Source organism: Cnephaeus nilssonii, assembly GCF_951640355.1.
Source record: "Cnephaeus nilssonii genome assembly, chromosome: 11".
NCBI classification, from domain to species: domain Eukaryota; kingdom Metazoa; phylum Chordata; class Mammalia; order Chiroptera; family Vespertilionidae; genus Cnephaeus; species Cnephaeus nilssonii.
The window spans coordinates 87,495,618-87,510,662 of record NC_137082.1 but is presented as its reverse complement, the minus strand read 5'-3'; positions in this window follow the sequence as shown (position 1 = coordinate 87,510,662).

Here is a 15,045-nt window from a genome sequence, read left to right as displayed (position 1 = left end):
GATAAGAAGGCACAATGATGATAACCAACAGGCTAAACAAGAGTGAAAAAAATCAACAAACTATAAAACAGAAATGATTAAGAGGAGATAGAACAATGCACTTTTATGTGGGCAGCCATTTATTCCCCAATCAGCGTTCTTTGACTACTGGGCACATGCCTGGCACTGTGCTAATTCTAGTGAGAAGAAACATTTGTAGTCAGGTGTTAAGTACTATGACAGAGGTAAACTCCAAGGGAGTAACAAGGCAAAATCCCAGAAAGGCAGCTTTCCATAACTTAAGTAAAAAGTAATGGTCAGAGAGGAAGATAGCCAACTAAGAACAGCGTTAAATTAATTAAACAAGGAAGCCATTAGACTGAGGTGGCTTTAATGCTGTGGCCCTACATAAGCAGACAAGCTATAAGCCTGTAAATACCTTAAGGTTGTGAATTTGAAACCTAAGGACAACCAATCACAAACAACCATCTAGACTTTCAACTTTAGCTAATCAGTAATTTCCTTACTGTGCTTCTGCTTTTCTTTGTAAAAACCTCTCTCTGAGCTGGTGTCAGGGGGCACTCCAATCCCTGCCAGTTTGGTGCAGCCCCATTCTAACTGATGTTTGCTCAAGTAAATTCTTATATTTTTAAACTAGAGGCCTGGTGCACGAATTCATGCACGGGTGGGGTCTCTCTGGGTGGCCTGGAGGGATTGGGCCCTAGCTTGCGGCCCCACCCCCTGCCGCTGGTCGCCGTCTGCAGGGCGATTGGGCCCCTGCTCCCATCCATCTTGGCCTGGCGCCACCCACTCACCTGCTCCCCATCCTGCCGCAGTCCCACTCTCATCGAGGCCATCAGCCGCCCGCTGCCAGCACCACTTCACCAACGCCCACCATGTTCCATGCCACCCCTGGTGGTTAGCGCACGTCATAGTGAGTGGTCGAACTCCTGAGGGGACAATTTGCATATTAGGCTTCCATTATATAGGAGGATATGCCTGTTTATCTTTAAACAGGAGTTAAAAACTATGGCATCTCTTACTCTCTGAGACAGTATGGAGGGACCTAAAGAGTATTATGCTGAGCGAAATTAGCCAGTCAGAGAAAGACAAGTATCACATGATCTCACTCACAGATGGAATCAAAGAACAAAATAAACGGATGAACAAAATGGATCCAGAGACATAGAAGCATGCAACAGACTAGAATCTCAAAGGGAAGGCAGGGGTTGGGGGATGGGGAGAGAGTAACTGGGGAATTTATATGCATGTATGAATAACCCATGCCCATGGACACAGACAATAGTGTGGAGAAGGCCTGGGAAGGTTGGGTGTCGGATGGAGGGCGTCAATGGGGAAAAAAAGGGGGGTGAGGGGGCATCTGTAATACTTTCAACAATAAAGATAAATTTTAAAAAGACAACAACTTGGCATCTCATTGTCTTACCAGACCCACAGGTTTTAACCTCCAAATGCAGTCACTCTAGAGATAATCCAGCAGCAGAGTAAAGAAGTTCTATTAAAATGCAGGTGTACATTTGTTAACAGTAGTGGCTGGGAGATTATCAAGTGAAGCAAGCACCTGAAAGGGGTGGGGATTTGAACCTAGGCTCTCCCTCTCCGTTGGGTGGACCCTCAATTTTATCTACTGTCCAGGATTGTCATAAGAAATTAAAAACCATCATGCCTGTGCCAGCATTTTATTTATTTGTATTGATTTCAGAGAGGGAGGGAGATGGAAAGATAGAAACATCAATGATGAGAGAATCATTGATCGGCTGCTTCCTGCACACCCCCTACTGGGGATCGAGCCCACAACCCGGGCATATGCCTTTGACCGGAATTGAACCCGGGACTCTTCAGTCTTCAGGCTGACGCTCTATCCACTGATCCAAACCGGCTAGGGCTGTGCCAGCATTTTATAAGTGTTAAGGTTACCAATGTAAAATGTGCTATAGTAAACACTGCAGGAACAGCCCAAATGCTGACTCCATCTAAGTAATGGCATATTAAAACTACATTTAACACTATGTATTTTGTTCTGACAATATAATGAGAAAGATATGGGACATGCTAATCTCTTAATCTAATATTTTATAGCCCTAATCATTAATTAAAAGCACTCTGCCTGCTTATATCCTCTGCTCTCCTCAGAGACTCTCCCTTAGACATGTTGATAGAAACCTAATCTTTCTTAGTTCTTTTCTAGTTAAAAAATACATACAGTAGAATAACATAAATTAGATAGCAACAGAGATAATGTTATTTGCGTATATGTGTATTCAGCTCTCATATAGTCAACATTCTGATTACCATTGATTTTAAGAGAAGTTACGGTCACTAGAAGAAGGTCCAAAAACGAGTTTCTATGTAATGTGTGCACACGGACACCCCCACAGAAGACTCAGGGATACTGAGGCTAAGTCCCTGTTGAGTATGGATGAGAGGTGGGACTGCCTACTTATACCCAGCCCCCACCAGTGGAACAGAGATTTTGTCTTGACTGTAGCATGCTTGAAATGCTGGTAATGCTGGGAATACTGGAGCAACAATTGCCCTTTGCCTCCTTGTGAAAGGAGGTTCTGCTCCAGAAGAGGCCAATGGGGAGGTCCTCAGGCTGCTGGCCCCACCCACCGAGTGCTCAGCTTTTAGAGTGGGTGTCAGTCATTAGGAGCTTGCCTACCCTCAGCTCCACAGAGTCCGCCTGGAGGGCAGAGGGGTGGGGGGGGGGGATTTTCCTTGAGTGAGTTTTGGTAGTTTGGGTCATCCAAGGAATTGGTCCACTTCTTCTAAGTTATTAAATTTGGGGGAGAGAGGCTAGAACACATTTTCTCTCAAACTCTTCCCAAAGGAACTAATTTTATTTGAAACAGAGTGAAGAACTTCGAGCCCAAAGGTGCTCTGAAGAAAAGTGGAGGCTATGGTGAAAGGATCTAGGGAGAATATTCAAGATACAGGCTAAAATGCAGACCAGCCAGTTTGCAGGAGAGAACAGGGGAGTAAGACACCTAGGAGCTCTTCTTGCTAGTAGTAAGTAGCTCAGAGCAAAAATCAAACTCCGACTTCAGTAACCATTCCTTCGATGCAGCCAGAATTTGATTGGGTCCCATTTTCTCTTTAAATGTAGAATTCACTAGTAAAGTCATCTGAACTTTATGTTGAGTTATTAATTATTGATTTAATTTCTTTAGTAGATATAGGCCTATTCAGATGATCAAATTTTCCTTGTGTGAGGTTTGGTAGTCTGTGTCTTCCAAGGAATTGGTCCATTTTTAAATTTGAGGGCATATGTCTCTGGGTGTGACCTTCACAAGCGCAACTCTATAAGAGGTTCTTTCTTGGATCTGCAGCTTGAGAATCTGGAGGGCTTCCTGGAAGTAATACCTCCCAAACTATGGGGTCCTCCCAAAATTCAACCCCCAAGAATTTCTCGCTCACACTAATCTACATTCACCCTCTAACAATTCTTCAAACTTAATATTTAAACCTTCCTTCCAGGTTATGGCTCCAATGGCTTCTGTTGCATATAAATATATCTTGGCTGTGATTCTCTGTTTTTTGCCTATCTCTTAAGATTTCAGGGTGATGGTGTGCCCTGATATCTCAGCTCTCTAATGGGATCCAAGAGAAGTCATTGATTTTCAATTTATTTAATTTTTCAAAGTCAACACAAGTGGTGACTTTGAAGCTCTTTACATGTTAGATCTGAAACAGGAAGTGATCAGTTTATCTATCTACACTAATCTACACTAATAAAAGAGAAATATGCAAATTGACCATCACTCTGCTATGACCACCAGCCAATCGGGAGGGAATATGCAAATTAGAAAGTCAAAGATGGCGTCCACCCAGCTGCTCCAGGCAGAGTGGCCAGGTGGGGCAGGACACCTGCTATGAGAGGGAGGGCCAGGGCATGAAGGGATCTACAGGAGCGGCACTCCGGCCGCAGCAAAGACGAATACTGCAGACTCCGGAGTCTGCAGCGAAGATGAAGATGGCAGACTCCAGCCGGAGTCTGCAGCGAAGCAGCAAAGACGAAGGCGGCAGACTCTGGCCAGAGCAAAGGCCTGGGTTCCATGTGCTGGAGAAAAACCAGTGCTGGAAGCCAAGGGAAGGAAGGCCTATTGCACGAATCTCTTCGTGCAACAGGCCTCTAGTTCTTTTATATTGCTGAGTAGCCCATTGTATAACTATAGCATAACTTGTTTATTTATTTTCCTGTTAATGGATTTTTGGATCGTTTTAAATTTTTGTCCATTATGAAAAAGCTACTGTGGACATTCTTTTAACTAGCTTTTGGTGGTCATAATAATCATTACTTCTATAATTCTAGTTCCAAGCTAAACAATAGGCCACAACAATGCACCTATACAGCAAATGTATAACTCACAGCATAACTGACTTTGTAGCTCATCTGGCACTGGCTGAATGGACATTCTCTGCAGAAAACAAACTTGACTAGAGCATCTAACTTACTGTTGGTAGACTTCAGCCTGAGAACCATCACTTCTTACATCACAACCATGAACTCGAGAGTGCACAAAACATTAATGTGTGCATCACAGTCAAACTGATGAAAACCAAAGCTTCAGAGAAAATCTTGGCAACCAGAAACTCAGACTTAATAAATAGGTGTCAGCATTTTAAGCCACTAACCTTGGGAGCAATTTGCTATGCAGCAATAGATAATGAACACAACTATTATAGATGGAGATGGCAACATTCCTCTCTCAATAATGGATAAAAGTAGACAGAAAACCAGGATACAGAAAACTCTACAAATATTGTCAACCAATTAGCCCTAAATGCAACTTATTGAACTGTTTAGTCAGAAACAGAAGAAAATTAAGTACTTTCAAGTGAACACAGATTATTTTTTAGGATAAATCATATTCTGGACCATAAAATAAATCTCAATAAGTTGAACAAGATTTAAATCCTTCAATGTATGTTTTCTGTCCACAATGGAATTAAATAAGAAATGTACAACAGAACAATGTCTGGAAACACCCCCCTTACATAGGAACATTAAAATCACACTTCTAAGTACAATGAATCAAAAAAGACGTTCCTGGGGAAAATGGAAAAATAATTTAACTGAATATAAATGAAAAGCGGTATATCAAAATATGTGAGATGCAACTAAAGCAGTGCTTAGAGATAAAAACATTAAACTCTAATATTTAAAAAAATAAGTGTCTCAAGTCAATCATCTAAATTAGCACTGTAAGAAACTAGAAAAAGAAGAGTAAATTGAACCTCAAATAAGCAAAAAAAAAAAAAAAAAAAAAAAAAAAAAGGAATATAGAGTGAAGTCAATAAAAAAGAAAAGCATCCCAAAACAGAAAATCAATAAAACCAAAACTGATTTTTTAAAAATGGATACATGAAATTGATAACCTACCAAGTATACTTAACAAAGAGAACGGAAAATGTAGATTCAAAAAAGATAAAATAAATCAGGCATATTTACACCAGAGATAAAAATACAGACCCTCGCCCTAGCCGTTTGGCACGGCAGATAGAGCATCAGACTGCGGACCAAAGGGTCCTGGGTTTGATTCCGGACAAGGGCATGTACCACGGTTGCAGGCTCCTCCCTGGCTGGGCCCTGGTTGGGTCACATGCAGGAGGCAACCAATTGATGTGTCTCTCTCACATCATGTTTCTCTCTGTCCTTCCCTCTCTCTTCTGCTCTCCCTAAAAATCAATAGAAAAATATCCTCCGGTGAGGATTAACAACAACAACAGCAAAAATACAGTCCCTGCCCTAACCGGTTTGGCTCAGTGGATAGAGCGTCGGTCTGCGGACTGAAGGGTCCCAGGTTCGATTCCGGTCAAGGGCATGTACCTTGGTTGCGGGCACATACCCCGTGGGGAGTGTGCAGGAGGCAGCTGGTCGATGCTTCTCTCTCATCGGTGTTTCTAACTCTCTCTCCCTCTCCCTTCCTCTCTGTAAAAAAATCAATAAAATATATATTTTTTAAAATACAGACCCTCAAAAAAATGCTTATACATAAATATCCATTGGTGCTTTATCCAGAAGGGCCAGACACCACACAACCCAACGCCCGTCCACAGGGACCTGGGGACACACTGGGACAGACTAGGCGGGGACCAGCCTGCAGCTGCAGAAAGGAAGCCACTGCGGATACACAGGAGGGAGGCCTGGGTGGGGACAGTCCCACAGCCGCCCTGGCGGTGCTGCGCTAACACAGACCCTCCGTGTGTGTGCTGCTGGGCTCCGCTGCAGGAGGCCCCTCTGGGCTGCAGGGACCCATCCCAGACCCCGTGGGCCCCGGGGGTTGGTCCCCAACCCTGCACACACTGCCTCGCCCGTGCCCGTGCGTGCACCCCTGTGAGAGGGCTGACTGCACACGGACACACGGGAAGAGCTCCGCCTCAACACCCAACAAGAAAATAGAACGATGAGAAGACACGCAGTGAGCAAGGTATGGGAATGCGGTCTCTCTCTTTAAAAACCTCCCCCTGTGTGGTCCTCACCCTCCTGGGGGTGACGCCGGGGGACGCGAGGCCACAGTGCGTGAGACCTTTCACCTTTGCACCGACCGGAAGCGCTTTGCGGCGGCGTCTCTCCGGCGTGTCCGTGTCCGAGTCGCCGGCATCGGGACCCTCGTGCTTCGGGGCCGAGGGGAAGCGGCATCACGGTGACTGGGACGCCAGCCCTGCGAGGCCGTGACCTTCGACCTGACAACCAAGATGGCTGCCACGTGAGAACCCGCCCAGCGAACTCGCGTCCCCAGGGAGACATCGCGAGATGTCACCACGCGCGGCTCCAAACGGCTGGCAGCTTGGAATTCGTCGGTGGTTCATTTCTACTTTCCATGTCCGGTTTTCAGGCCTGGGGGGCCGCCGGTGACGGAACCTCCGAAAGGGGAGCCACGAGCGAGGGGGACGCGGTTGCCCGTGACGTTCTAGAGCCGGCAGAGGGCATGGACCGTGAGGGCCGGCCAGCAGCGGTCACCGCCGGTGGAGGAGGGGCGAGGCTGGACTCGAAAGCGACCAGGAGGCTTCTGCGCCGCCCTGTTGGCCCGAACATCGTCCAGGATGTGTGCGTCTGTCCAAATTATCAGACTGTCCCACCATTCACCTCCAACTGAGACAGAGAGACAGAGACAGACTATGGAAGGACACCTGTGGGGCGCGGCCACGGCGTTTGGACGGGTTCAAGCCCGGGACTGAGGAGAGGGCACAGGCCTCGTGGCCACGTGCAAGTCCCAGCCTGGAGGGCAGGGCCTCCCAGCACAGTGATAGCCAACAGCTGCGGCTGTCAGCGTGAACCTGTGGTCCCAACACTGGCCCCACGTGCCTGCGTGATGGAGGCTGCAGGGAAACAAAGCCTGATCAGGTGCATGCAATTGAGCAGGATCAAAACTCACCGAACGTTGTAAACATCTTGACCAGGCCTTCCTTTGCCTCCTGGCATCTGCTATGAGATAAAGACACGGCTTGTAGGCCTTGGCGCTGTCTCTCCATGAGGGAGCAGCGTCCCACCCAGACCCAGCTTTCATTCTCTTGTCTGTCTTTTCTCAATCCTTCACCGCCCCTTCTCGGGGTCACTGACCCTGGCTGAGCTGGCGTGGCACAGAAGGCGCCCTGGAGCTGAGAATGCCATGGCTGAGCCGGCTCGCCACAGACACCTCCCCCCCCCCCCCCAAAAAAAAAAGAAAAAGAAAAAGAGTGGCCAGGATTTGGGGGTAGAAAGCACCCTGGACCGCGTGTGGAGGCAGAGAGGAGTGACGAAACAAGACTGACCTGGAAATCTCAGAAGCAAACGCTAAGGTAAGAAGGAGCAGTCTCTAAAGAAGCGATGGGAGCCTCCGAGATGAACAGCCTTTACGTCACTTGCTCTCTGTCTACACACGTGCACTCGTGACAGGGTGTGTGATGTCTGTTGTATGACGGACCACCCTGGCTTGAAGTAGGTGTGTGTGCAATACGGGCCAGGTTAAAGCAGGTAAAGCACCTGCACACGGAACGTAGGGTGGCATTCCGCTTTATCTACACCCATGATGTAATTCCAAGTTAAAATTGCACAACCATAGACTGAAACATGTATGGACGAGTATATGTGATATCTACCGTGTGCTTCGAAATAATGTGAAAGGAGAGATGAATGAGGATGTGGAAGTGTTTGGCTTTGGGTTAATAATTGCTACAGCTGGATAATGGGTTCATTACGTATATTGAAAGTTAAAAAAAACAATAACACAAAACACGTAGTGACCATAAAATAAGTGTTAAATAAGGCCAGCAAAGTTGTTATTCACTTTTCATGAATAACTACTTTGAAGCTTAAAACAATCTTTTAACCATTTTAGTGCTCCTGTTGCGAGTGTGAACAGCCACAGGTGGATGCTGTCTGGTTGCCTGAGGATTGCTTATCTCAGGAAGGTTTCGCAGGTGAAAGGGAGCTCAGAAGCAGTGCAAATAAAACCTGGGAGGAGGAGCCCAATCCTCCGTCCCGGCCTGGTAACAGGAATCCCAGCCAAGAGGCTACAGGACCAGCGATGTTTTCACATCAGATGACGTGGAGGGCGCAGAAGAGCGGGCCCCAGTGTTGGTATTTGGTTTACGGGTCAGGACGTGAAGAAAATTACAATTGAGATTTTCACTTTAGAAATAAAAACTAAGGTAGTAAATTTGAATTTCCTAACGACTGTTGATTGTAGATTGCAGCTCTTTGACATGAACTATAGTTAAACAAATGTGTTTAAATATACATTAGTCAGTCAATAAATATTTGCATTGTTGAAATATTTGTTCATTTTCTTTGAACAAATATAAGCCATTTTGTAGCATGATGAGCATATAATTGGAAAAATAAATCAGCTTACATTTTTAGATTATGAAAAATGTGCAACACTGAGAAAAAATATCAATGAAAGAAAATCCTTTATACTTAAATACCTCCATATTTGTTTTGCAAAATTTCTTAAAGAAGTAAAATTACATTACCCCAAATAAATGATACTATGGTAATCCCATCTGTTTAAGGTAGAAACTTGAGGGTGATAATTACTCCTTGTAACTAAACAACAAACTGATGTGCGTTTAATTTTTATTTATTTATTTATTCATAGATATAGAAGGAAGATTTCTATTACCAAACTTTAAATCATTATCATAAAAATTTTAATGCTATGCTAGGAATATATAGCCAAATATCTGAAAATGCATGAAGATTAACAGTAAATAGAAAGAGAACACATTACTTTCATATTTGGGGCAATGTCATGTCAAAACAGTAACATATTTTCAGTTAATCAGCAAAGCAATCAGCAAGTATTTACTGAACAACTACAAGATATGTGAAATATGTAAGAGAGATATAAGATAAGGAGATCACAGTCCTGGTGAAAGAGCAGACAATCCTGATACCCAACACATATAAAACGATTGGTAATAAAAGAACACATAATGTAACTAGGTTTTTGTTTGTTTTTAAAAAATATTTTTATTGATTTCAGAGAGGAAGGGAGAGGGGGGGAGAAATAGAAACATCAATGATGAAAGAGAATCATTGATTTGCTGCCTCTTGCCTGTTCCTCCACTAAGGATGGAGCTGGCAACGTAGGCATGTACCCTGACCAGGAATCGAATCGTGACCTCCTGGATCATAGGTTGACGCTCAACCACTGAGCCACACCAGTCTGGATTATGTGACTAGGTTTTAAGACAGTGTTTCTAAGAGTCTTTCATATGAGTTCAAGGAGGGTGAATAATATTGGACTGTAGAATATACTATGATGGTAAGAAAAGGATAATGAGCATTTGGAACAGAATATACACTGTATATAATCCTAAAGTATTCACTTTACATCTATAAAATAAGTAAATTGCATCTATTTTCTTTGAAGTAAAAAAGCAGATCTGTAAATATCCACTATTTCCTTTAACGTAAACTGTAAAATATGTTCTAAATGCTGAGAGTCTGTTCTTCTAACCATTTAAGGCACAGATACAGATGAGTGGAGTTACAATTATTTTCTTTGTTAAACTGAAGAAATACCATTACAAAGAGAAATATTCCATACTAGTATGGATCATAATACTTAAATGAATATGCTTACATAAATGTAATTCTGTCATCCAAAAATATTTTTTGGTTTGTCTTAAACATACAAAGAAAAAGGTGTATGTACACCAATAGCAAAAGCAAGGCACCAAGGGTATCCAGTTCAGTTTGTTCACATAAAACATACAAAAGACATGCTCTGTAAGAAGTACTGACAAGCTTTAAAAAGTGTTTCTACATGCTGCAAAGACCCGGTAGTAAAATTTTCTAATTTTCCTTACCATGATACTCCTCTTATGCCTCCAAGCATTTTCCAAGCACCTGCTATGGGAGAGAACGGTGCTTGTTTCTCTAGGGGTCGGGGGGAAAGAAAGGATGTTTTCATCATAGACCCTGTCCTCGAGAATCTTAAAATGCTTTTTGAGTTTTGTGCAAATTAAAAAAATTACGATTTCAAAATCAGGAATTGTCATGTATGTCTAGTGGGAAGCACAGACAATGCTGAGCATAGGTTAAGAACTGGATACAAAATAAGGCTTGTAGTTATAGCAAAACACTGTGAAACGCTCAGTACTCCTGTTCCTTTCAGTCTAGACTCTAGCCGATTGACATAAAAGGAGAAAGCAAGAGCAGTGTGTAAATGAAAATGTACTGAAACCACGAAGAATGTTCAAGCTGATCTGGTGATGCAGGTCAGGGATAAAAAGGAGAAAAATAGGAGAATCATACATGATTTTTGTGGCACAAATAAAAGATAAGCTTCATAATTAACAAAGATAACTTACATATTAGTAAATGTATTATCACCTCATATTAGTAAATATATTATCACTTTGAACTATCTCAAAATGTATCCCCTAAAAGGTAATTCATTATTTCCAATAATGAATTTTAATTATGGATCTACTCACATATTGGTTTTACAGATTTAAAGATTACAATTTGGTTAGTTTAGTTTCATTTCCCCCTGTTTGTTTTTTCATTTAGTTTTTCATAAAATACAATGCTTCACAGCATCAAATAATTATATGGTATTTACTGTGGGGATTAACTACTTTTAAATTAAAATGTGCACTTGTTAACATGGTTCCTGTCGGTATATAGGAGATTTAATTATATTGGATATATGTAAAAGGTAATTTCAGTGGGAAATAAGTTAGACAAACTGATTTCACATATATAAAATTGTTTTGTCTAAGCTTTCCACTTTGTAACAGGTTCCTTTGGCAATATTAAAAACATTAGGTTTGATTTAAAAATCATCAAGGAAAATTTTGACATTTTCCTGAGATAATGTGGACAGCTCTTCAGATAATTCATCTTCAATAAATAGCACTTTTTTCCTCTTAATTATTTGGATTGGTTATCTACATTGATCAAATGTATTTGTTACTTTTGTTTCCTATTTATCCAATACTAGGGGCCCAGTGCACAAATTCATGCACCTTGAAAGGAACTGTGGGCCACGAGACTGCAGTGGGCACAGGGGCAGGTCTCAGCCCATCCTCCACACCCCCACCCAGCCCCTCCCACCGCAGCCCCGGTCCTTCTGCCTCAGCTCCCACACACTGACAGCGCGGAGCAATTGGGGCCGGAGCCGTCAGCAAGTGTGAGCGGCGGCTGCTGGCCCTGATCGCCCCTCAGGAGCAAGGGGAGGTGGAGAAGTCCTCAGGAGCAATTGGGGCCGACAGCTGCTGCTCACACCCACTGATGGTGCTGAGTAATCAGGACCGGTGCCGGGCGGTGGCTCCAGCAGCAGCAACAGGTGTGAGCAGGGCAGGTGCTGGCAGCAGTTGCAAGCACTGGGCGGGACCATGGCACATGGGAGCAAAGAATTTTTAGTAACCACTAGAGGCTCACCCTGATGACAGCGACTGGTACTCCACCTTGGTCTGGCGCCCCTGCTCACCTGTTCCACCATCCCACCACAGCCGATGCCCACCATGTTCTGCACTCTGCCACCTGCTGCCCACGCCCACCATGTTCCGCACGCGCCCCTTGGTGGTTAGCGTACGTCATAGTGACCGGTTGTTCAGTTGTTCTGCCGTTGGGTCTATTTGCAGATTAACCTTTTATTATATAGGATTATTTTTGATGCCTTGCATCATGATATTCCGTATTCTTGGGCAAAACAACAACAAATACATTCAGCCCTAAAACAATAAAAAAAATGGGCTTAAAAGAGTTGGAGCAGCTAAGTGACTAGATGATAAGCACTGGACTCTCCAGCTGGCTTTTTCCCCCCATTTCCACTGTGACGTTTGCACTGAAGATTCACCTGAAGCATTTGTGTTTTGTTTATGGTCCGTTGAGAAAATAAATGCTCCCAGGAATAAAGGGCACCCAGGTGGGATGTCTTTGAGAGATGTGAACCATCAAAATATGTATTTAATGAATTGCTATTACAAGGTGGAATCACAGCTACTTAAAATGGCAACAGATTTGCACATTCTAACATGAGATTAAAACAACAACATACACTTGACCACTTACACTCATTCTTAGGCTGTGTTCTCCCTTTCAGTCCCAGAACGTGAAGAATGCAAGCAGCATTTCTCTTGAGGATCTCAGTGAGACATGAAAGTCTACAGAGGAGACACTAGGCTGAGCACCGTATGCACCCTCAGAGCAGCTGAATGACAAGGCACAGTCCTGCATGCAGGAGGCTTCCCTCTAGCGAAGGGGCCAGGGAGCACAGGTAGGTGGACTGCAAAGAAGAACCTCTGTTCTCCTGAACTTGCAATTCATTACTCCTTAACTGCTGACAGGGCTGTGACTCCATGCATTTCTCTGGAAAATGGATACCTATATTAACTATATAAGTACTACAGGCCCAGTGCACAGATTAATGCACCAGTGGGGTCCCTTGACCTGGCCTGTGGGGATTGGCCAAACCCGGCAGTCGGACATCCCCCAGGGGTCCCAGAGTGTGAGAGGGCACTCTGCAAAGTTGCTGTCGCCGGGCAGCTCCTGCATTGAGCGTCTGCCCCCTGGTGGTCATTGCGCATCATAGCTACCGGCCAGCTGGCCGGCCAGTCACTTAGGCTTTTATATGTATAGATTCACCTCAAAGTGATGTATCATTGGTGTTTAATACAAACACAGATTTACATCCCCTCAAGTTTCAGGAATACTTAGGACACAATTTCTTCATCTCAGTGGAGGTCAGAAGACAGTGTTCTGTCTGAGGCCCAGGAGTTTCAAAGGACTGTGTATATGGAAAATTCAGAAGCAAGCAAAGGGTTCTTTCTGCCCTCCTTGGCTTCAGAATTGGGTAGCTCTCACACCCAAAAAATCCAACCCTGAGTCCCCTGAGCCACAGCTCAGTGGCTCCATCGTCTTGAGTCCTATGTTGGACTGCTGATGAACTTTTCCTTCTTGAAGGCTAATCAGTATCTCCAGGGAGTGGAATTTATATATATTTTGTGTCCTTCAAGCCCCCATATCATCCTTCCCTGAAATAGTAGTGCACACCCAGGCATATAAGCATTTCTGATTGATAAAATAGTGATGTCTTTACTTCTTCAACCCTTTTGAACCTATCTTCTTTTCTACTCTTGTCATTAAAGTCTTTTAAATGCTCCAAATTTTTTAATGCCTCATGCCTCCAAACTATTAGCAGCTCATAGGTTATAGTAATCATTCTTATTTGACCTATAACACATACACACTTTACATATCACTATGTTTATAAAACACATACACACATATAGTGAACATTCTGATTTTACCTATGGCCATTCTCATGAACTATTTTAAAAATCAAGAAACTGTAAGAGCAAAATAGTAAGCATCAGTAATTTATTGTCCTTGGTAAAGATAGCCTAAATGAGTATAAACCATGAATTCATGTACGTAGCCATATTAAAAATATTTTTCTCTAAATGAAGGTATTCTGATACAAACCACTAGTGCATGTTGAGCCCCTGAAGTTGTAATGCATTTCTGAAACACGTTATAATCCTCAAACCTAAATATACCTCTGATTAAAACAAATCCTGCCATGAGTATGCAGATCAAAGGGAAAGTGCTCTTGATATATTGCTGTTCAATTCGGGCCTCCACCTCTTCTGCAGAAATCTCCCAGAGATACTGCAAAGCCATTATCGTCTGCTACATGCTAACGCTTCTAGTTTAACTCCAGTAGCCTGTGTAAAATACTGGATTATAAATCACTGTTGCGATCTATGCCCAGGAATCCATCTACTGGTATTGTTGATGAGAAGGATTGGAGTGGGCTACACTGAGCAACATCTTTAGGGTTGACCGATCATAAAATTTAAATGATATTTCCAAAACAATGAGTGAAAATGTTCAGCACTTCTCCATTCAACACATAGAAAACTAGGGAGAGTTGTTATATTCCTTTAAAACGAAGGCCAGATAGGTACCTACCTTTCACTGTCATCAGGCTCAATAAAGACTGTATAAAAAGCACTTGGGAAAATCTGCAGTACTTTAAAATTATGTTGTTATTATTTTTTATTTTTTTTTGCTTTGAATACTGCAAGCCTAACTCTTTGTTGCCTGCCTTAATATCCCTGTGCTTTTGGTTTCCCATTTATCTACCTGAATTTCAGTGTTAATTTATTCTTAAATCATTGTATATACCCTGGCTATTTGATCTCATCGTCACTTTCATTGTTACCATATATTGATAGGTCAGCCTGTTTATTTCTTCTAGTGGATCCTGTACTTGAATTTTTAAAACTGAGATCATTCAGGGGAGTCTCCACAGGACTGACACCTGGTGTCCTTGCCATTAAATTCCTGTATGCTTATCAAAAGATAATATTTGATAACAATATGAAACTATATGATTTTGTTTTCCATGCAGCAAAATTTGGAACATTTTAGCTTTTACTTGAAAGCTGGTCCTCTTTTCCTTCTCCTTTTTTTTTTTCTCTTCTTCTCTCTCTCATCTTGTAATTTAATTCCCTTTTATTTATCCCTTCCCCAGCTCTTTCCACTGCTTATTCCTCTGCCTTCTCCCTGACCCTTTTTCTCTCTCATACCATTTCTCTTGT